Here is a 24,276-nt window from a genome sequence, read left to right on the forward strand (position 1 = left end):
ATAGATACCAGTCTTCAAGAGTTTCAGGCACTTCCAATGAAAAGCTATTATTCATCCTTCTCTAGAAGAGTTGTCATATTACTCCTTTGTGTAAAACTCTCTTGAGCACATGACACAGGCTATAACCAAAGCTCCTCAGTACATCAGGTCATGGTCAATCTGACCCCAGGACCATTCCTCTGACATCATACCCCGTCACTAAACCCCATGCAATCAATGCTGTGATACACAGCATTTTCACATCTTTGGCCCTTGCAAATACTAATAGCTTTGCCAGGTGGGTTAGTCCTTCTTTGTCTGGCAAACTCCTAGACAACCTTCAAAACCCAATTGAAATGTCATCTCCACAGGTAGATTTACTGTGAAGCCAATGAAGTTTAAGTTCCAGGCCCTGCATTTCCATAGGCCTCTACTGAGACCAAGGGAGAGATTCTAGCAATGTGTTCACATGGACATTTGTTGTTTAGGTAAAATTACAGGATTAAGATATTTTTTTGTTGAAGGGCCATCCAACTGTATAACCTTCAGACCCTTCCAAGCCTGGATCTGCTCTGATCACTACTTGTGAAGCTTTCCAGGACCTCCCTAACATGAAGCCCTCTGGGGTCCCTGAGCACTTTATTCTTATGTCCAATCCCTCACATGTTATAGTATGGCTTACCAGCTCACCTCTGATTTGATAAGACAAACAAGGATTTCTGTTCATACGTTGGTCTCAACAGTAGGTATTCAAACATTTGTTACATGTATGTTAATAATGGAAACATAAACAGAGGTTTGCGCATTTGCTAATTGTTCCACCATTCTCAGACTAGGCTACTTCCATCTTCAGATGGAGCCTTCCATGCTGGCTCACTGCACACCAGCCACGTGACAGCAGTAAGGGAAAGTGGGTTTCAGGAGTGTGTGGGAAGAGACGTGAAGACAAACCCCCAAAGGAATGGGAGTCAAATGGAAATGAGACAAAGTTTAAATAGGGAAGGAGATAATAATGTGAACCTATAATCTGGGAAGAGTTCATGTTTTAGGTGGTGGGAGTGGTTTCATTTAAAAACAAAAGGAAAAATACAGAGGACATAAAATGGGAGACATAAAGAAAATGGGCATTTAGCTACAACTGGGTGGGTTAAATTTGACATGGCAGCTAACCCAGTGCCCTAGCACCTGCTGTTCGTTCTCTGGAAGGCCGGCCCCAGCCAGCTCTCCCTCCGCCTCCAAGAACCAGCCTCGCTGTCACTGCTCCGGAGCCATTTCTGGATGTTCCCATCCTACTGGCCCAGATCTCATTTCTCCCTCAGCTCTGTAACCACAACTATGAATATAAGTATCACTATAAATAAGTGTTGCTTTACTTATTTTAAACATCTGAGGAATTACTGAACTGTGCATATATAAACTATTCTTTACATTTCATCTGATAACCTAAACTTTTCCACAACTAGCCAGTTAAGAAAATTGTAGTGTTTTCTATCTCAAGTCATCCTTCTCTCCCATGTACCCAAGAGTGAGCTACGTATGTTCTGGAAAAATATGACACTGTTCTGCTGGTAACAGGCAAGGAGGCAGGTGAAAGCAAAAGACGGAAAACAAACACATTTGAGAGCATTTCCTATGGGAAAGAATGTCACATTTGAAAACAGATGCCCCCGTTGTTTCCTGGGTTTAAGCCTAAGTTACTTGCTCTGTAAAATTACAGTTGAAACCTGTGCTGCAGAGCAAGCAATTCCCTACCCTCCTATGTGGAGATGGGCTCAAATAGAATCTGAAATCATTCCAGATTTACACAGTGAGCGCCGCAATCAGAATGTCATTGGGTTAGGGAATGGATGAATAACTTAGCTCACTAAAAGGTAACATTTAGAAAAGACCAGGGCTGCAAATTCCAAGAGGGAGTGACAGCCTGGAATAAGATGATCTCCTCCCTTCAATTAAAAATAAACTGATCCCAGAATCCAGACACCCCACTGTTTTGATAGGTGCACCGTTCAGACCTGAGAACCAGAGAGGGGTCCAACCACCCCAACAGGGCATACAGGCAGGTTATTTGATTTCAGTTCATCCGGCACTTTCTGGGCTCGTACCAAGGGGGGAAAACCCTCACTGCCCTTGAGAGGCGTGTGGTCTGGTGGGGTTGACAAGAAGGACACAGGGCTGTGACGAGGACAGGGGAAGCCCAGGGAGGCCCACTTGCCTGAGCCTGTGTTTGTGCGGGGTGCTGTCTGGTAGAAAATCGGGATCACTGGGTGGCATCTAAGAGAGCCAGGGCTCTGAGGCAGTGACTGTCGGGAGCTCCAGCAGCAAACCTGGGGATCAGGGCCAGAATCCCACAAGGACAGCCGTGCTCTTACATCCCACGGTGCCTACACGTGTGGTGCTTCTCTGCCCAGGATGCGCTCACCCGCTTCATCCTCCTGGAAACCGCTGCTCTGTCATGAGGTGAGACGCTGGCACTGACACGGCCCCACGGGTCCCGGTGCTGGTGGGCCCCCGTGCTGGCTCGTTTCCAGCATTATCATCACACCAGCAGCGAACACATCCTGTTATGACTGCCACTCGCCCGATGCACTAGACGCTCAGCGACCAGAGAGCAAAGACCATGTTTTCTCTCCTCTGCGTGTGCACAGCCTGGCAAGCAAAGCTCTCAGCAAGTGTTTGTTAAAATGAGTGAGGCAGGGCTCCCCTCTGCTCAGGGAGCAAACTCGGCTTCCACCACCACAACAGGAAAAGGCCAGACACTCTAAAATATCACAGCTTTTCTTGAGCCCATCAGAGAGGTGAACATAATTCCAGAGTGACAAGTCCCCTGAGGAAAGACAGGACATGCCGCTGACTCACCTTTGGTGGAGGCAGAGGGAGGCACGGCTGCCACAGAAATCAGGGGGGAGGAAAACAGCTAAAATGTGAACAAATTCTTAAGTGTGGCCTCAACATGACAATTTATAGTAACCAGATGCCCGGGCACAAGGATGGTGGTCTACACTTGCAAACAAGCTCTTTTCCATGGCCTCTATCGGGCATCACTCAAAGATGGGGGCCGAGCAGGAGAAGGAAGGACCAGAGGAACCGAGACCCCCCACCTCCCCCCACAAGCCTAACACAGGGTACGGAACCGCAACAGTCTTGGAGAGAGGCCCCCACGAGGGGGGCACAGGGGCACCCAGGAAACCCCCGACACCACAGACCCCACGGGAGGCGCAAGCACCAGCAGCCCAGCGCTGGAGGGCAGGACAACGCAGCATCCAGGGAACCACAAACCCAAAGCCGACCTGTGCTGACATCACGGGCTGACCACCCTCACCCACTGCCCGGCCAGCGAAGCCCCACCTCCAGTCCCTCTGCAGCTCTCAGAGCCCCTCTCCCCTCCCTGGCATTCTGCCTCAGAAATTCTACCTGCCTTCACCTCCCCTCTCCTCTGACTCCTCAACTCAGGGAGACCACTAGGCCCTGTCTGGGCCCCCCCTTCCCATGCTGCAGCTTGGAGACCCTCCAGGTGGTCAGCGGAAGCCATCGTGGGCTCACCTCACTCGTCTCCCCTCATTCAGGGCTGACTTTTCTGTGCCGCCTCTTGTCCAATGTCGAAACCACTGTCTCCTAGAGTTTGTCCAGGTGTGTAGTGTTTTATGGCTCTGATAAATCTGGTGCCAGTTACACCATCTTGGACAGAAGCCAAAGTTCACTTGACTTTTGACAAAGGTGTCAAAGCAACACAACAAAGAAAGGAAAGCCTTTTCAACAAATGGTGTAGAAATAACTGATACGCAGAAAAAATAAACCTCAAAACCTACCTCCCAATATACAGAAAATGTTAATAAAGCTTTTTGGGGAAAACACACATCTTTATGCCTTAAAAATAGGGAAACACTTCTTAGGCAGGAAACAGAAAACAATGACCATAAAAGAAAGAAAAAAGATAAATTAGACTTCATCAAAATTAAAAACTTTTGATTATCAAGTGACTGTTAAGAAAACGAATAGGCAAGCCATAGACTCAGATAAAACAGAAAACTAAAGACTAGAATCTAGGATAAATAAGGAAATCCTATAACTCGATAATAAAAAGGCAACCCAATTTAAAATGGTCAAAGAATTGATCAGATACTTTAGGTATACAAATGGCCTATAAGCACATGAGAAATTGCTCAATACCACTAGTTGTCAGGGAGATGCAAGTAATTAAAACCACAAGGGATACCACTACACAGGCACCAGGATGGCTAAAATTAAAATCACTAACACCAAACGTTGGAGAGGAGGTGAAGCAACTAGACCTCATGTACTGTTGGAGGCTGTAGAGTGGTAGCTGGTAGTTTCTTGTAAGGCTAAACACATACCTACCCTATAGCCCAGAAATTCCATTCTAGGCGTTTATCCAAATGAAATGAAACATCTGTCCACAAAAGACCTATGAAAGATCACTCATATTTATAACATCCCAAACTGGAAACTCCCAGGTGTCCTCATATTTATAACCTCCCAAACTGGAAACTCCCAGGTGTTGTCAAAAGGGAGATGGATACACAAACTGCAGTATGTTCATACAGTGTGACAGTTCTCAGCAAGAAAAAGAAACAAATTAGTGATACACAAAACCACACGGATGACTCTCAAAAACATCATGCCGTGTGAAAGAAGCCAGACCAAAAAGAGCATGTGTTACTGTATGTACTGTATGATTCCATATATTTGAAATTCTAGAATAGGCAAAACTACTGTATGAAAAGAAAAGTATCTATCAGAAAAAAAAAAGAAAACTCTACAATACAAAAAATATCAGATCAGTGGTGCCTCTGGGGAGGGAGGAGCTGGGAATCATGGGAGAGTGTGTGAGGGGACTTCCTAGGGTATGTGAATGTCCTGACCTTGACAGGTCGGAGTTTGGGTTACACTGATTTAGGCAGTTATCAAAACTCAAAAAACAACCACCTCAAAAGAAAAAAACAAATGCATCCAAAAATGTACAAGTATTGATGGATGGAAAGAGGGATGATAAATAGATAAATATGTGAAAAAACAAGGGTGGTAAAATATTAATAGCAAAGTCTAGGTGGATGGTAGATGGGTGGTCATCTAAAATTCCTTCAACTTTTCTTCATGTCTGCACATTTCATAACGTTAAGTTGATGTGGAAATTGATGGGCGAGATGCTAGTCGCAGCTAGGCCAGGATGCTAGGGCAGAGACTCCAGCACCCGGTTACAGGACAGGACCGGTCAAATAAACACAGGGGATAACAGCAACAGCAGCCATCATTTACCGGATCCTCACTGTGTGAGGCCCTGAACCCAGCACTTCTCAAAAGTCAGCTCATGTAAGCCTCCCAACAAACTCATCTGACAGCCAAGACACTAAAGCTTAGAGGATTTCTGTAACTCATCCGAAGTCCAACCCCACAGCTTGTAAAGAGCTGAGACATGGCTGGAGCCCTGCCTGTCAGGTCCCAGAGCTCACCCACCACACGGTCCACCTGCCACCTGCAGAGGGAAGATGAGTGCCTGCTTACTGAAACCAGCGTTCAAGGTCAGAGCGGGGCTGACAGCGAAGATGACATGGGGAGCCATTGAGAGTGCTTTAACTTTCTTCCAGTTGGGCAAAGGATGGACTCCGGAGCTCAGGACCAGGCTGACGGCCTGACGTCCTGCAGGGTAAGCTCTCTGAGGGCAGGGACCATCTCTCTCTCATTTCTGCTGTCACCCCACAGGCACAGTGCATGGCAAACACACTTACTGAATGGATGAATACATACATACAGAAACAGGAATGCAGGCAGACGTTATAAATTCACAAGCAGAAATGTGACCACACGAATGGGAAAAATCATCTTTCTAGGTCAATCTTATTTCTCAACAAAACTGCACCTCATAGATTCCCCCCAAAGAATGTAACTTCTTTTGAGTGACTTATTCTTGGAAAGATTCTTCTTTTGCTGACACTGGAGGTAGTTTTCACACATTCTAACACAGACCAGGAAATCTGTAAGAGTTCTGAAACAGTCCTGCAATTTTGACTTTTGGAAGATCTTTAGAGTTGGTTTAGGTTAGCAACTTACCAAATGGAGGAGGTAAGACTCTTTTTTTCTTTTTTTTAAATTTATTTTTGGCTGCGTTGGGTCTTTGTTGCTGCACATGGGCTTTCTCTAGTTGCGGCGAGCAGGGGCTACTCTTCGTTGCGGTGCGCGGGCTTCTCATCGCAGTGGCTCCTCTTGTTGTGGAGCATGGGCTCTAGGCACGCAGGCTTCAGCAGTTGTGGCACGTGGGCTCAGTAGCTGTGGCTCGTGGGCTCTAGAGCGCAGGCTTGGTAGTTGTGGCGCACGGGCTTAGTTGCTCCACGGCATGTGGGATCTTCCCGGACCAGGGCTCGAACCCGTGTCCCCTGCATTGGCAGGTGGATTCTTAACCACTGCGCCACCAGGGAGGCCCAAGGTAAGAGTCTTGTAATCACTTTTCTCCCTCTTTCCTGGGGAGGTTCTAACCCAACAGGAGTAACATGAATGAGGACCCCAGAGCTCTCTTCTTGTTCTACCCACAACCCCCAAGGAGAGAGCTGCTGAGGGAGCCTCCAAGGGCAGGGAGGTCGGGGTCCAGACCCTGGGCATCCAGTGAAGCCTGGTCTGCCTGAGCCAATCTGGGGACAGTGGTGTTTGATGGGCTGGGTCATGGAAAAGAATACCTCCCCTAAAGATAAACTCAAAGTAAATTTAGTCCATTCCCATTTTCTTCACCCAATGCTCCCAAGCCACTCTTTGAAGGAGATGGGAGCCTATCTGCTTCTTGGTACAAGAGGAATGGGCTCCTCATGGCATTTAACTAAGGGCCTCGTGGGCTCCACAGATGCTCGTATGGGCCTGGATTTTGTCAGTGGCTGCTGGTGTTAATGTGGCTGTAGAACCCCATCTCAGTGGTTCTCCCCTAGTCCTTACAACATGGCATTGTTTTATCCACATTGTGCAAATGAGGAACTAAGACTCCAATCAATGGAATAATTCATCAAAGTCATGCAGCTGGTTCCAGGAAGAGCACAACGATGCTGCAGGCTGACCCCCTTGCCCAGGCGAGATGTCCTGCCCTCAGTGAGCTCCTTTCTCTGCCGTACATGGGCTTGTTTTACCCAATCCAGTCACTAAAGCACACCTGCTAAAGCTCATCAGAGGACAGCCTGGGAGTGTGTACTCAGCATTGTGGGTTGTTGCTATTTAGTTCGTGACTTATTTAGGAACCATAAGGCACTCCCCGAGACTTGATGTCAGATTTGGGGTCAAGGAGAACATGACCTATCTCCAGAATATTCCCTGTGAGTCTGGGTGGGGTAGAAAATGTAGATCCCTACACCTTCACTGTGTGCCTAGTGTGTTCAGAGCAGTGCAGTCTTCTCCCTTTCCGTCTTTTCTCCATCACTCACGGGGAGGTAATGCAGGAGTCCCAGTGAGGCTGACCACCCCGTGAAGGAAGGAGAAGGGAGCTGGTCTCTGAGTGGAGCAGACCTATCTTTTCCTTGCCCTGGCTTCCTCATTAACAAGTCAAGACTATGGTGCTGGCCAACTGGGGATCCAAAGCAGGAGAATTCACAGAGGAGAAAGTTGCTTTTTTAAAAAAAAAAAAAACTGGAATTATCTTGACAAAGTTTGGCAAAGCATATGGAGAGCTGGCCTAAAATGGCAGCCAGGAAGGGATAGAAAGGGACCACAACCTTTTAAAAGCCTCAATAATTGGCAAGTCTTCAATTTCTAATGCAGGGGGGATGATAAATTATTCAAATGAAATAATCCTGGCTTCCACTCACTGTGGTACAGGAATATTGATTCTCCCATTACCAACCCACAGAGGCTTCCACTGTAGGAAGCCAGTGAAATGGAGAAGCATAGCATTTCTGCTTCGGATCTTTTACCCCTTTCCTTACCCTGGATTTTCTTTGCTTTTCCCCAGGCTCCAGAAATGAACTATTCTTCCAGTCACTTCAGAAGACACCATGAAGATCCGTTATCTACACATATTCCACTATTGTGCTCAGGATTTTAGGTAACGAAGGACTGATTCAGAGCCCCCTGTCCCCACACAAGACCACGATTCCATTGTCTGACATGCAGACCAGTGCTTTTTAAACTTCAATGTGCATGAGAATTACCTGGGGACCTTATTAAAATGCAGAGTCTGACTCACTAGGTATGACTGACTGGATAGTGGGCCTTTCTAACAAGCTCCCAGGCGGTACCAGTGCTGCTGGTCATGGATCACTCTTTGGGTAGCAAGACACTAGATGGCCATAAAAACCGAGCACAGCGACCCCCCTCCCCAAGTCTAACACACACCAATGTGCACATCACACCAATGTCTCATCCCTGCTCAAAATCCCTCAGTTGGAAATGCAGACAGCCAACAGGCACATGAAAAGATGCTCAACATCGCTAATCAGGGAAATGCAAATCAAAACCACAACGAGATACCACCTCATACCTGTCAGGATAGGTATCATCAAAAACTCCACAAATAACAAATGTTGGCGAGGATGTAGAGAAAAGGGAACCCTCGTATACTGTTGGCAGGAATGTAAATTGGTGCAGTCACATGGAAAACAGTATGAAGGTTTTTCAGAAAGCTACAAGAACTACCATATGACCCAGCAATTCCATTTCTGCATATATATCCGAAAAAAAACCAAAAACACTAATTTGAAAAGATACATGCACCCCAATGTTCACAGCAGCATTATTTACAATAGCCAAGACATGGAAACAACCTAAGTGTCCATCAACAGATAAATGGATAAAGATCACACACACACACACACACACACACACACACACACACACACACACACACAAAGGAATACTACTCGGCCATAAAAAAGAACAAAATTTTCCCATTTGCAGCAACATGGATGGACTTGGAGAGCATTATGCTAAGTGAAATAAGTCAGAGAAAGACAAACACTGTATGATATCATCTATATGTAGACTAAAAAATACAACAAGCTAGTGAATAAATCAGAAAAGAAGCAGACTCACAAATATAGAGAACAGACTAGTGGTTACAGTAGGGGCAGGCAATATAGGGGTAGGGGAGTGGGAGGTACAAACTATTGGGTGTAAGATAGGCTCAAGGATGTACTGTACTACACAGGGAATATGGCCAATATTTTGTAATAACTATAAATGGAAAAATTTTTATACAAAATTATATAAAAACAAAAAAATAATAAAAACAAATTTGCAACACAAAAATAAAAACCCCTCAGTTGCCTACTAATAAAATTCATACTCTTGCCTGACATTCAAGACCTTGTACAAATAGATCCTACCTACTTCTCTGCTTCCTAATCTTTTCCATTGCTCCTGTCTCATGATCTACATCTCAACCAAATGGAACTATTTGTGGCTTCCTAGACATTCTCTCTCTCTGCCTTTATTCTGCTTTTTCTACCCAGAATGTTCTTGTCCAACTCCTTCCCAACTCCTTCCAAGTCCAGCTCAAACACTGCCTCCTCTATGAAGCCCACCACGGTTCTTCCAGCCAGAAGTCATCCTCCTTCCTCTGACTTCCGATATGTCATTTTATACCTACCTCTCTTCTTAGGGACAATATTACCAGCTATCTTTCTTTTTATAATTTCTTTTATAATGCCTTTTTATAAGGGCATCCAGCTACAACATTGGCTCCAGCGGGGGAAATGTCTGTGGGGCTCACCACAAGCAGTACAGGCCCAGGTGAGTGCCCCAGGCATTCTTTTTTTTGGCCACGCTGAGCAGCCTGCGGGATCTTAGTTCCCCAGTTCCCCGGGCAGGGATCAAACCTGTGCCCCCTGCAGTGGAAACACAGAGTCTTAACCACTGGACCGCCAGGGAAGTCCCGGCTATCTTGTACAATGACTTGTGGGCACCATATCTTTTATCTTATCTATACAATTGTTTACTCTCTATTTCCTTAAGGCAGGTTCTTGTTTGATTTATGCTTGTAGCTTATAGACACCTAGCACAATGCTCTGTATAACTGGACATGATTGTGTGTGTATTTATTAATTTTATTGGGTTATAATTTACGTCAGTAAAATGCATTGATTTTAAGTGTACCGTTCATTCAATTTTACACTCAGGTAACCACCATCCATAGAGACAGAGAACATTCCCATCAGCCCAGAATGTTCCCTAGTTCCCCTTCCAGCCAATCCCTACCAACAACCCATCCCTAGCCAGAATGTAACTGCTCACATTTCTACCAGCCTAGATCTGTTTTGTCTCTTCTTGAACTTCATCATAAATGGAATCACACCACATGTACTCTTCTGCCTACCTTCTTTCATTCAACGTAATGTTTTTGAGATTCGTCCATGTTGCCACATGTTAGAAATAGCCTCTTAAAGAATCCATTGATGGTGGGAAGGAAGCCCTGCTTTACCGGACTTCACACCAGCCCTGGGCTACCCTGAGTCAATGGCATTTGGACTTTCCGGGCTTGCTTCCTGCCTGCTATCAGGTTTTCACAAATCAAGGAACTCCCTTGAAGCCCTGTCGCTCTTTCTTGCTGGCACTTCTGCCTCCTCCACATCGCCTCTGTGCATTCCAGCCACCTTCAGCAAGGAGATAGCTCCTGACTGTTTTCCCCACCACCTCCCCAAGACCCTGCTGTCCAGCTCCAAGGTTCGATGCTCCCATGTAGGGCCCCCATCTGTCAGGAGGAGATGTCATCTCCACTGTTTCTTTGCAAATCTGTTTTTCTTGAGGCTCAGCTAGAGTCACCTGTCCAGGGGCCTCTGGGCCCATGTCCTGCTATGGCTCATGTCCACTCATTGCCAAGAGGCAAGTGTGACTGGAGCCACACAAGAGGGAGAGGCTGCTGGCTCTGCGGCGCTCTGTGCCAGCTACATCTTAGGGGTTCTCAGGTGATCTCACCTGATGATGATGGGCCGGCTCCCACCGGCCAACGCTCGTGATGCAGGGACGGTGGCTTCCTGGCTGGCAGAGTCACTCCGTCTGGTTCTCAGTGTACATTTGGGTGGACAAGCCCAGGTGCTGCCCCCTCCCACCACAAGGCCCACAAAGGGCTTATGCTCATGCCTGTATCAACTCTGCCATCTTCTATGTCAGAACCGCCACTTCAGGGTGAGAACGAGGCCCAGCCCGGACAAGTCCTAAATCGCCACTCCAGAAAAGGAGATCCAGCCTGCACCCCAGACACTGAGACATCTGGCTAAAATGTGACAGAAGGAGTAGGTATCACCCCAAGGAATTATCTGAACTGGGAAGAACAAGGAAAGGACTCCAGAAGGTCAACTGTGTCACTCGAACTTTTAAAACTGTGCTAAAATACACCATTTTCATCAGCTCGGGCACCATAACAAGTATACCACAGACGGCAGGGCTTAAACCAGACACTTACTTCTCACAGTTCTCGGGGCTGGACGTCCAGGATCAAGTCCGGCAGATCCAGTGTCCAACGAGCTCTCGTCCTCATCTTCCTGCTGAGCCCCCACCTGGTGAAAAGCAGAGACAAGCAGCTAGTTCTCTCTCCCCTATTCTTATCAGGGCACGAATCCAATCAGGAAGGCCTCCCTCTCATGACTTAGTAACCTCCACAAGGCCCCACCTCCAAATACCATCTCATTATCTCCTTAGGGATTAGGGTTTCAACATGTGAATGGGGGGCCTGTAACATACATAACATGAAAAACGAAGAGTTCGGTGGCATTTTGCACTTTCTGAGATGTCATTTGCTGAAGGCTCTTCCAGGACACGTGTAACTAATTGTGCACAGCACTCCCTTAATCTTGCAGACCTGTGAAGTAAGTAGTAGTATCCCCGTCTCAAGGAACCAAGGCCCAGAGAGGGTGGTGGTTGCACAGGGCATATGTAGATCTTCGGTATAAACCCCGTCTGCCTGCTCCAGGCGGTCGCCTGCCGCTCTGTCACCCTGCCTTTCTGTCTGGCTCCTTGAAGGTGATTTCAATGTCTCTGATCTCATATATCCCATCAAAGTGCTTACCGTGCTGACCACAAAATCCTTGCATCTCGTCACAGCACTTACGGAAAAGGGAGCCGGGAAGGAGAGGATGGCTTTCCCTCTCCCTGCCAAGGGGCCCGTCAGCTGTGGTCCCCACCCATCTGCACTGGCCTGTTGTGTGACTTGAGATTTGCAGGGTATCAACGAGGCGTATGCAAAAATATTTTCCATTCCAGGGTTGTGACCTACCTTGAATTCCTCCCAACAGTCCTCGCAGCTAGAGTTTTGTTAAAGCGGAAACATTTTAAGAAAAGGGAAGACATCTGGAGCCATTATCTCCTATTAACACTGCAGCCATTTTGAGTTATGAATTACGCGGTCCAGCGCCAAGCCTGCTGGGATGGCCCCGGGGCCAATTATTTCAGAACGAGAAGAAAAATGAGGGGAAGAACTGTAGTTTAGGATTCCACCCAAGAGCCCAGGGCCAAATGAGGCCCTGTAGTGAACGGTGGCTTCGTGGATGGAGTGTGAGGGCAGGGGAAAAAAAGCTGAAAGCAGCAGAGATGAGATTTACTTACTGGAGCATTTTGCTGGGCACCTGTGTGGTGGGGCGTGTGAAGACGAGCTTTGAAATCAGGCAGGACAGGGTTGTCCAGACACCAGCTGGGTGCCCGGGGCAAGGTGCTGGAGCTTTCTGGAGCTCTGCTCCCACTGACCACGAATCGGGGACTTCAGTGCCTTCCCTCCACGGGTGGTGGAGGTGAGCCACCGACCATCGCGCACAGGGATGGCGCGGGGAGGTGGTCAGGCAACGGCCCCTCAGGAGCTGCGCGGAGACCCCACCGGGAAGTCTGGGCGCCGGGGACGGGCGGGGACCACAGGTGTCTGCCTCCGCTCCCGCCGCTGAGAGAGAGCCTCTGCTTCACTGGCTTCCCCACCAGCCCCGGAGGCGGCCACACCTGGGATGCAAGGCCCAGCCTCTCGGCAGAAACAGCCGTGACCGCGCACCTGGAAGCTACTGCTATGATTTGGTTTGTCGGGTTTGGCTTCTGACCGTGAACCGGTGGTGAGAGGCCCTCGCGGTGCGCGGAGGAATGAGCCGGTCGGCCCGGAACCTCAGGCCGCGGCGGCACCGGGAAGGGCCAACCTCCCCGAGGGCAGAGTCCCCCTGAGGAGCCAGCTGTGACCTTTCACTAGCGGACACATGAGCCAAACCAAGAGCAAAGGGAAACAGAATCCAGAAGAGGTGGCTTCAGGGTCTGCGGTGGCCACTCATGTTGTCACTGGCAAATCCCATTAACAACTCACGAGAAATAAACATAGAACCTGGGTAAAAGAACAAAGTCTAACCTTGTTTCCTCTGCGCTGAGTCTAGTCCACCAGCTCCCAGGGCACCGCGTGCAGGCGCCTCGCAAACCGCCAACACCTCAGACCAAGGCTCCCGGTGCAAAACGGCCGCGCCAACAGCTCGGCTCAGGGCCGTGTGCAGAAGGTCCGCCCACCACACTCAGTTCAAGATGGCGGGCGGGCCGTGTGCAGAGACGCTGCGCCCTGCTCTGTGATCAGGGGCGTGAGCAGCAGCTGCGCCTGCGCAGGCCCTGTGAGACGCCCCTCCCCCCCGCCTCCCCGCCCCTCCCCGAGGACGGGACCCCTGCAGAGCAGCCCCGCCCACCGCCTGACTCAAGATCACCTGCTCCAGAGCCTCCTTCCACTGGCGCAAGAGACACCGGCAGGAGGACCATTGTTGGGGCCGGACTAGGAGGCTGGGTAACAAGATCTCAGATGGAATTTCAGAAGTGATGTCGAAAGTTTTCTTCCTCACTCGGGAGGGACCAGGATGTCCCAGAGAGGAGCCCAGCCCAGAGAATACAAGTAGCAACGGGGCCAATGTTGGAAAGTCCAAAAGTCTGGGAACCCTCCAGCGTGGGCTCTCTGGAGAAGGAAGGAGGTAGGAGAAGCGCCTGGCGCAGCGGGCGGGGCAGCCCCTTCAGTTGTGAACCTGAGCTCCATAACCCGGTAGTCCAAGCCGAGAGGTGAAGGCAAACCAAGTCTCAACAGACAACAATCCAGGAACCAAAGAGTTCCAGCCATCTGGAAGACAAATCACAGGGAGCAGTTAAGCTAGGAGTGGAGCCAAGGCCAAAGCCACACCGAGGTCGGAAGGGCAAGGTATCCCCAAAGCAGAGCAGGACAAATGTAGACCAGGAGCGATTCTCAAATCCACAAGCCAGGGGCCCACACCTGTGGCTCATAGTGGAGACACACTAGATGCCTTTTAGCTGGCACAATTAAATGTCTTTCATCTGCAGAGTGAGAGAAAACCACATTCTGGTGCCACCAGCACACCTGCTACCCCACGGGCAGGTGTCTTGGGACGAGCAGTGAGTGGGAGCAAGGGCTCTGCTGTTCCCGCGGGCAACCTCTGCATCTGGGCAGCACACCTTGTAAGCATCTTGCCATCTGGAAGTAATTTTGTTGATCTAAATCCATATTTTTTATTAAAAAATGGCTCCTAAATGCAGACCAACCACTGCATCTGATGCTCAATACTCCCCCACCTCCCCCACCCCAAGCAGTCAGTGCCAACACAGGAGGGGAAACCAGTTCTGACTGTCTCGCTGAGAGGTGTCATTCAGTGTAACTTGAGATGATGTAAGGATTTTCAAGGCTAATGTTAACTGTGTAAATTTTACCGTATGGACTGACCAGACAACCTAATGTCCACTCTACGTTTGGAGGGGGTGGCAGATCCCAAAGGTAAAAAACACAGTCAGACTTGCAATAGGGACGTTTAAATCTACCTAGAGCTACATGGAATCCGTAGGGTTTAGGGGAACAAAATCAACCGAAGTCAAAGAATGGGTACTACCCTTCAATGATGGAAGGACAGCCTTTTCAATAAATAGTGTTGAGAAAACTGGATATTCACATGCAAAAGAATGAAGTTGGACCCTTACATTATACCCTATATATAAAATAACCCAAAATGGATCAAAGACTTAAACCTAAGAACTAAAAATATTACACTTTTAGAAGAAAGCCTAGGGGGAAGCTTATTACATAGAATTTGGCAATGATTTCTGATATGACACCAAAAGCACTGGCAACAAAAGAAATAATAGGAAAATAGGACTTTATCAAAATTTAAAACTTTATGCATCAAAGGACACTATCAACAGAATGAAAGGCAGCTCAAACAATGGGAGAAAATATTTGCAAATCATCTATCTATCTGTTAAAGGATTAAAATCCAGAATATATAAAGACCACCTAAAACTAAAAGACCAAACAAACAAAAAACCGATAAAAAATGGGCAAAGGACTTGAATGGCCATTTCTCCAAAGATACACAGATGGCCAATAAGCACATGAAAAGATGCTCAACATGAAATGCAAATCAAAACCACAGTGAGATGCCACTTCATGCTCACTAGGACGGCTGTCATTTTTAAAAAAGGAGGGGGTGGAACAGAGAAAAGCAAGTGTGGGCAAGGATGTGGGGAAATTGGAACTCTGGTGCTTTGCTGGTGGGAATGTAACCCCTGTGGAAAACAGTGCAACAGGTCCTAATGATATTCAACACATAATTACCACACCATCCAGCAATTTCACTTCTGGTTTATACTCAAAAGAATTGAAAAGAGGGACTCAAAAAGATATTTGTACACCCACATTCATAGCAGCATTATTCACAATAGCCAAAAGTTGGAAACAACCTAAATGTCCATCGAGAGATGAATGGATAAAGAAATTGTGGTGTAAACATCTAATGGAATAGTATATAGGCGTAAGAAGGAAAGACATTCTGACACATGCTACAGCATGGATGAACCTTGAGGACAATATGCTCAGTGAAACAAGCCAGACATGAAAGGACAAATAGATGAATCTGCTTAAATGAGGTACCTAGAGGGGTCAAACTCATAGAGACAAAAGGTAGAAAGATGGTTACCAAGGGCTGGGGGAGGAGATAGGGAGTTAGTATTTAATGGAGACAGTTTTTCTGTTTGGGAAGATGATGAAGTTGTAGAGATGGATAGGGGTGATGGTTGTGTAGTAATGTGAATATACTTAATCCCATTGAACTAGACACTTAAAAGTGATTAAAACAGTACATTTAATGTTAATATATATTTTACCACAATAATAAAAAAGGAATTGTACTATGTAACCAATAGGCCTCCCGCTACCCCCCAGGAAAGCTCTGGTCTCTAAATCCCCTGGGCCTGCAGTGCTCTTGGCCCAGCGAGGACTGGAGCAGAAACCCCACAGGACTGAGCCCAGAGGTGACGGGCACAGTCTCGTCCAGAAGAAATGGGGAAGGCAGAGGCTGCAGAGAGAAGGCGAGGCGGATGGGGCCTTTGAGACTTTACTCCTGACCCTGACTTTCCCTGAGATGAATTTGCTCATCCAGTGGCTCGCCTTCCACCAGCCAGGTTCTCCTAAACCCCTTAGCTGCTTTTCCATGTCTGCTGCCTCAGACCATCTCTTATGTCAGGTGTCAGTCTCACATTCTGCCTGGCTCTTTTTCCTCCGTCCGCTTCTGAGGTCTCTGCCCCTGACTCAGGCTCGTGCGGAAGGATTCTAGCGCATCCTGACCACGACTTGGAAAGGCCATCTGTCAGTCAGTACTCCTGCCTCAGCACCCATCTCATCCATCACCCGGGAGGGGCTGGGAGTGCATCCTGCACGGTGGTCCTGGCGCTCATGGCTTCTGGTCCATTAGGGGTGGCAGGGTTCCAGCCTGTGCGTGGCAGCAGCTAACTGCTTATCGGCCCCACCAGGGAAAGGTTCCGGGAATGCTCCTCGTAGTTCCCTGAGCGCTCAGGACAGGGCACAGTGGAAGGGAAAAGCTTCTCTCTGGGCCCTCTGCTTCCTTCTGTCTGTCCTGTGCCAGCTTCCTTCTCCTCCCTGACCCTAAGGAGACAACGCCTGGCAGAGAGTTGCCCCACGAGGCAGCTTTCTCGCCTGATCTTTTAGTGGAATTGTCTGTTTAAACAGTCATCCTTCTGTACCCCAGACCTCCCAGTGCGTCCTTTTAGTCGTGACCTCCAATACCGCAGCACGACCACACAGTTTCACCCCAGAGCACCTCCTATTACACAGTTTCACCCCAGAGCACCTCCTATTATCTGGGCAGCAAGATCCTACTGAGCACGTCGTATTCACTCTTACCCATCCTTTAGCAGCTGTGAGGTATGCAAATCTTCATCTCTAGTGCTATCAAAATCCAAGATCCCCAAAGCAAATGTGGGCAATGGCTGGAATTTCCCTACCCTCTGGGCAGGAATTTTGGGGAACCATAACAGAATAGAACAAGAAAGGGCCTGGATTCTACCTGCATCTTAAAACCAACAGCTGAATGGAGCCCTGACGCCTCATTTTGATGTGCTACCAGGTTTGAATCATGCTGGCACTGCCCCACCTCTCAGCTATAATAATGGGGTTTTGAATGGTTGGATTGTAGCCCCAGGATTAAAGTCGAGCTGAGTAACGTGTTATTGAGTTAAGGCATGCCCACAATAAAGAGACCGTTCTTCACTGTGGAAACCAAAGCATAGGCAGAGTTATTTTTGCTCACGGCAAGTCCTGTCTTCAGATCTATTGCTAAAAGGGAAATAAGCCCTTGTCCTGTTTGTTCTTTTAAAAGCACCATCTCTAATAGAAGGACCTTCCCACCTCTAGAAACTCAGCACTAAAATGATATCTTTGAAATTTGCCATAAATAGTGCAAATATTTTTCCAAAATGATCTTGACTATGAGCAAGGTAACACAGCAACAACCACCACCCTTCCCAATGCCAACTAAAAATATTTTAAGAAGTTTTCTCACTATTCCAGCCCAGGGTCTTCCACCCGTCCTATTTGCAACGCAAAGCAGAATTTTTAAGACCTTGAACTCCGTGATTCAGACATACCTGAATTCACATCCCAGCTCTGGAAGTTACTGTGGGGCGTGGCAGTTATAAAACATGTCATCCGAATTTCAACACTCCTCAATCAAGAGCTGAAGTCTGTGTTCCCTGCTCTTGAATCTAGGCTGTTTGACTGCTTGACCAAAAAAATGCAACGGAAGTAATGGTACCAGTTTCTACACCCAGGCGCCCAGAAACTAGCAGCTTCTACTGCCTGTCTTTTGGGGTGCTCCTCCCCTCGAAACCTGGTCACCATGAGGAAGCTGAACAGCCCACGGAGACGCCTGTGATGAGTGGTCCCATGTTCTCAGGCCCGTGGACCCAGCTGAGCTCCCAGCCAATAGCTAGCCCTGTGAGGGAGCCATCTTGGAAGTGGTCATCTAGCCCACAGGCTACTATGAATAATGCTGCTGTGAACATTTATGCACAAGTTTTTGTGTAGACATACGTTTCCATTTCTCTTGGGTATATACTTAGAAGTGGAATTGCTAGATCACGTGGTAACTCTATGTTTGACCGTTTAAGGAACTGCCAGCCTCTTTTCTGCAATGGCTGCACCATTTTACATCCCCACTAGCAATGTATGCGGGTCTGCCAACACTTTATTATCTGTCTTTGTGATTATAGCCATCTTAGTATGTAAGTGTTATCTCCTTTTGGTTTTGACTTGTAATTCCCTGATGAATGATGATATTGAGCATCTTTTCAAAATGTGCTTATTGGCCCTTTGAAAATCTTCTTTGGAGAATGTCCACTCAGATCCTTTGCCAATTTTAAATTGGGTTATATGTGTTTTTACTACTGAGTTGTTCTTTATATATTCTAGATCTCAACCCTTTATCAGATATATGATTTACAAATATTTTCTCCCATTCTGTGGGTTGTCATTTTTTACTTTCTTGATGCTGTCCTTCAAACTACAAAAGCTTTTAACTTTGATAAAGTCTAATATATCTATGTTTTCTTTGGTTGCCTGTGCTTTAAGTGTCATATCTAAGAAACCATTGCTTAATCCAAAGTCACAAAGATTTACACCTGTTTGTTTTTTTTTTCCTGAGAGTCTTATTGTCTTAGATTAGGTTTCTGATCCATTCTGGGTTAGTTTTTGTATATAGAGTAAGGTAGGGCATCCAATTTCATTCTTTTACATGTGGCTATCCAGTTACCCAAGAACCATTTATTGAAAAGACTATCCTTTTCCCCCATTAAATGGTGTTGGCACCCATTGAAAATCAATGAACTGCAACTGTGAGGGTTTATTTCTGGACTCTCAATTCTATTGCATTGACTTATATGTCTGTCTCTATGCCAGTAACACACCATCTTGACTACTGTAGCTTTATAGTAAGTTTTGATTTTGGGAAGCGTGAGTCCTCTAACTTTGTTCTTCTTCAAGGTTGTTTTGGCTACGCTGAGCCCCTTGCACTTCTGTATGAATTTTAGCACCATCTTGTCCATGTCTGAAAGAACTCAGCTGGAATTTTGATGGCACTAAATGACTGTGGATCACTTTGGGGAGTGTTGCCATCTTGACAATATTAAGTCTTCTGACCCTGAGATACCTTTCCATTTATTTAGGTCTTCCTTAATTTCTTTCAACAATGTTTTACAGTTTTCAGAGTGTAAGTTTTGCACTCCTTTTGCTAAATTCATTCCCCAGTATTTTATTCTCTTTGGAGCTATTGTAAGCGAGCAGTTCCTGTTTCTCAGCTGATGGAGAAGTCCTTCCATGCTAAGAGCTTTGTCTGACATAGGTGTTTCAGTTACCTGGGAGTTTCAGACTTCTCTGGTTAAGTCTCAGCTATTTCATAATTAATAAACTGGAAATAAACTCCATAATAAAGATCTTCCCCTGCCCTGGTCTCACAGGTTCTAACTAAATTTATGCTCTCAAGGGACTTATTTTTTATTTTAGAAAATTCCCTTTGACTGATTGCTGCCTCCTCCTTCTGCCACTGCTGGTGGTGCTCTGTGCTCGTTTGGTGCCAATCCTGGTACCTTTCTTGTGAAGCGGCCACTGAGAAGGCTCCAGAGGTTACCATGGCCAATGAAGAGCCCCAGGAGGGAGTCAAGACAGAGGACCCACGATCACATTAACATGAAGGTGGTGAGGCAGGATGGTTCTGTGGTGCAGTTTGAGATTTGGAGGCGTAACCACTTTTGACGAAAGCCTATTGTGAATGACAGGGTTTGTCCATGAGGCAGATCAGATTCTGATTTGATGGGCAGCCAATCAATGAAACAGACACACCTGCACAGTTGGAAATGGAAGATGAAGATACAGCTTTTGTGTCCCAATAGCAGACGGGCGGTGTCTACTAAAGAGAGAACCTGCTGCTTTACTCCAGAACCAAGAAGTCATTCTAAGTTAGAAAACCACGATTTGGTTCCACCGCATCGTGACTGCTGCAGTACAGTTTTCTCTAGTCTTTCGTTTTCCCCTCCCCCACTCCTTTGTTGTACATTAAGTAATGGAGGTATGTGCACAAGCATATTGATTTTTTTTAACTAAATGGCCAATGGTACATTTTGATCAACATCACAAGGAGAAGGGATGGGGGAAAATACTGCTTCTGTGAAGATAGTCCCTTTCTCCATTATTGGCATGCTCATTCAGCTCATCTCTGTATATGCCAGTAAGTTCTTTTGATTTCCCTGTTTAACGAAAAAAGAACAATGTAAAAATTATTGCATACTTTGTTCGATTGGAGAATTTTAATGTTTTTCCTTTTCATTTCAAAACCAAGAACAATTTTATAACTTTTTTGTATGTAGCTGTTACAGGTAGGGCAATCTGTCTTTAAGCAAGGATAAATTACTGTAAAAGAAACGAATCCTAGATAGTTTTCCCCTTCAGGTCAAGCATCTTGTTGTTTAAATAAACTTCGTGGGTTTCTTTTCAATGTTTTTTTTACTTCTGCTTCTCAGCTCAAGTGTGTAATTAACAGGAAAATGGAAAGTTGCTCACTATGCTTTCTTCAGATCACTGTTAAACCACCTTATTTTAAGGAAAACTAAGGCAGAAATCCTTCCCCAGATGCTCTTCTTGGGAAGAATTTTACTCCTCAGGCTATTTCTGAATGTGCTTTCAGCAAAAAGATTTTCAGTCACAGCATATGTGATTTTCAAGTTTCTTCTTTGCTGGGAATAATTAGAAAAATCACAAAATGGAGTTCAGAAATAGAAAAGAAAGATGATGTGAAGGAAGAGCAGTGGGAATTCTGCCAGAAGCCTTGGGAGGAACAAAGGGAGCTGGGAAAGGCCTCTTGCCTCTGCCAGCACCTGCCTGGGGAGGATGCAGCCCTCGAGGGGCTCCGGTGCCCACTGGGTGCGGCCAGGCTGCACTGCAGTCATCCCAACCAGAGTGGGACCAAAGTGGGCTTCTCTCTAAGAAAAAATTTCAAACACACAAAATAAAAAGGAATTAAGTATTTGTCACAATGAACAAATACAGTGAAACCCCCTATGCCCCCATCACCCCAGATTCAACAGTCATCAACTCATGGCCAAACTTGTGTCTTCTATAAACCGACTAATCCCCCACCCCCAACCCCAGATTATTTGGAAGCAAATCCCAGACATTATTTCACCCATAAACCTTTTTTTTTTTTAACATCTTTATTGGAGTAAAATTGCTTTACAATGGTGTTTTAGTTTCTGCTTTATAACAAAGTGAATCAGCTACACATATACATATATCCCATATCCCCTCCCTCTTGCGTCTCCCTCCCACCCTCCCTGTCCCACCCCTCTAGGTGGTTACAAAGCACCGAGCTGATCTCAAACCTTTTTTTTAATTGAGAAATTTCTTGATATTTCTTCATGAAGTAGTAAGCAGAATTAAAGAAATATACAGCCTAAAACAGTCAAAATGATCCTAAAATTTTTGTGACAATTACGCATCTATCTATAGCCAAAATAAAAACGAAAAGTTTTTAATAAACCACTTTAAAATTTTTGCTCAGTAATTTATCTGAAATTGAACAGATATGAGGATAACTAGGATAATGCCACTTTATGCTTCTCCAAAAAAACTGTCATCCTTGTAAACCAGTGGCTTGGTTCTGCGAGATTCCACAAATTTTCTTTGCCCAGTGTGAAGGGAAAGCCTGAAGATGAAAATAGCAGAGCTGACAACCAAAGAACTAGATTCTGCCGACCCTGGAGCAGGATGACCATCTGACCCAGACCCGTCCTGGTGAGGAGCAGAGGGAGGACCGCGGATCCCGCTGGGAGGAAGTGAGTGACTCAGCCCAGGTCAGGACGGTCAGGAGGTGAGATGCTCTGAGGAAAGCATGTGCCCAGCTCATGCCACAGCTGACTGTTGAGAAGGCCAAAGGCTCCCACTGCCCTGCAGGTGGCTGGGCTGTTTCCAGTGCAGTGAAAATTGTCCATGTAAGTCTGAATAACTCCCTATAAAAGACAAATGTATGGGGCACAACTGTGTGAGTTCCCTTACGTTCTGGCATATAAAGTAAGCAATGCCTTGGAAACAATTCCTATTCTAAGCTGCTAACTGGCTCGCAAGCTAGATCAATGCACTGCTGGCTACTCATCTGACAGCTGTATTGGTGTCTTACCTCTAATTGGCATTTGGTTTGGGTTTTTTTAAATAAATAAATAAATAAATAAATAAATAAATAAATTTATTTATGGCTGCATTGGGTCTTTGTTGCTGCACGTGGGCTTTCTCTAGTTGTGGCGAGCGGGGGCTTCTCTTCATTGCGGTGCGTGGGCTTCTCATTCAGTGGCTTCTCTTTGTTGCATAGCACGGGCTCTAGGTGCGTGGGCTTCAGTAGTTGTGGCATGCAGGCTCAGTAGTTGTGGCTTGCCGGCTCTAGAGCACAGGCTTAGTAGTTGTGGCACATGAGCTTAGTTGCTCCACAGCATGTGGGATATTCCCAGACCAGGGCTTGAACCCCTGCATTGGCAGGTGGATTCTTAACCACTGTACCACAAGGAAAGTCCCAGTATTTGCTTTTAAATCCAGTTTCAGAAGAATGTTTTATAAAAGTTTAAGAAATTTACTAGTGGTATCAATTTGAAGTAATAACTTACAAAACTACAATAATTAAAACCGTGTGCTACACAGGAAAAACAGATCAATGGAACACACTAGGAAGTTTAGAAGTAGATCTGTATACATACAGGAATTCCGTATAAGGCTGGCATTTCAATTCAAGGAGGAAAAATAGTTTATTCAATAAGTGGTTTGGGGACAACTTATCTAGAAAAAAGAAATAAAGTTGAATCTGTATCCTATAAACTAGAATGAGTTCCAGATGGATCAAAAATGTATGTTGGATGTCAATTACATCTCAAAAAGCTGAAATAATACATTTGGGGGGAAAGTGGAATCATTCCGGTACCAGAGGAAATCATGGGCAATTTGTTTTTGTAATAATTTCCCTTAGAAAAGGGAAGAATCTTCTATATACAATACAAAATCCAGAAACTGTATCCTAGGTAATAAATAACTGGGCTGGCCTGTCTCCAGTTCCTGGGAGGTAACCTTTAAATACCTGGAATTTCCCGGGTCATAAGAATGTCTTTGTCATTCTTGGTGGACCCTGAGAGTTTATACTAAGGAGATGACTCAGATGGTGGCTGGCCAGGACAGGAAGACCAGCGGGTGATTAGAGGGCTGGGGCTTTGAGTCACGTGGTATCAGCCCAACCTCTGGGGAAGGGAGGGGGAGCTGGAGGTTGAGTTCAATCAAGTGGCCCATGATTCGCTTACTCACACCTACACAATGAAACCATGGAAACTCTGGACATCAACGTTCAGGTGAGGACCCCTCGCTGCCAATCCTAAGCATGTTGTCATGCATCACTGTGCCAGGACGGTGATGCGTCCCAACTCCACAGGGAGAGGACATCTGGGACCCTCCCAAACCTTGCCCTCAGTGTCTCTACTTTTGACTGCTTTTGATTTGTATCCTGTTTGCTATAATAAACTGAAATTAAAAAAAAAAAAACTGTATCACACTTTCCTGAGCTCTGTGAGACATTCTGGAGAATTATTGAAACTGAGTAGGGAGTGGGGACCCCAAATTGTAGCCCGTTGGTCAGAAGCATGGATGCCTGGGGAGCCCCGAGCCCATGGCTGACATCTGAAGCCTGGAAGGGGATGGCGCCCTCACCTGCAAGGTTTGGCCTGACTCTGTAGTTGAAGTCAGAAATCATGGCACCATTAACAAAGAGACTAATAACTGCTTATGTTAAATGCCAGAATTTTCTACATGGCCTCCTCAGAAGAATGTAAAAAGACCAATACCAACTGGGAAAATGTTTGCTACTCATACCACAGAAAATGACCAAACTTTCTAACAAGTAAGGAATATCTACAATACAAAAACAAAACAAAACCATTAGAAAAAGAAGCTTAACCAAAACATGAAATACAAAAATCTTTTAAACTTATAAAAAGATATAA

At 46.2% G+C, this 24,276-nt stretch overlaps 2 long non-coding RNA genes across 2 annotated transcripts in view; both read right to left on the reverse strand.

Annotated features, from left to right (window-relative positions):
• The window catches only part of LOC309640271, a 46,859-nt gene extending 33,463 nt beyond the window's left edge, over positions 1-13,396 (reverse strand). The window contains exons 1-2 of the long non-coding RNA XR_014252149.1: positions 13,277-13,396; positions 11,366-11,459 (exon numbers count right to left, since the gene is read on the reverse strand). This is a non-coding gene — a long non-coding RNA (uncharacterized lncRNA). The remainder of the gene's footprint in view (positions 1-11,365; positions 11,460-13,276) is intronic.
• Positions 1-24,276, reverse strand: part of LOC309640278 — a 711,494-nt gene that overhangs the window by 331,681 nt on the left and 355,537 nt on the right. The gene's annotated exons all lie outside the window — the stretch shown is intronic.

This window comes from Balaenoptera physalus (genome assembly GCF_965194825.1).
Source record: "Balaenoptera physalus genome assembly, chromosome: 12".
In the NCBI taxonomy this organism is placed as follows: Eukaryota; Metazoa; Chordata; class Mammalia; order Artiodactyla; family Balaenopteridae; genus Balaenoptera; species Balaenoptera physalus.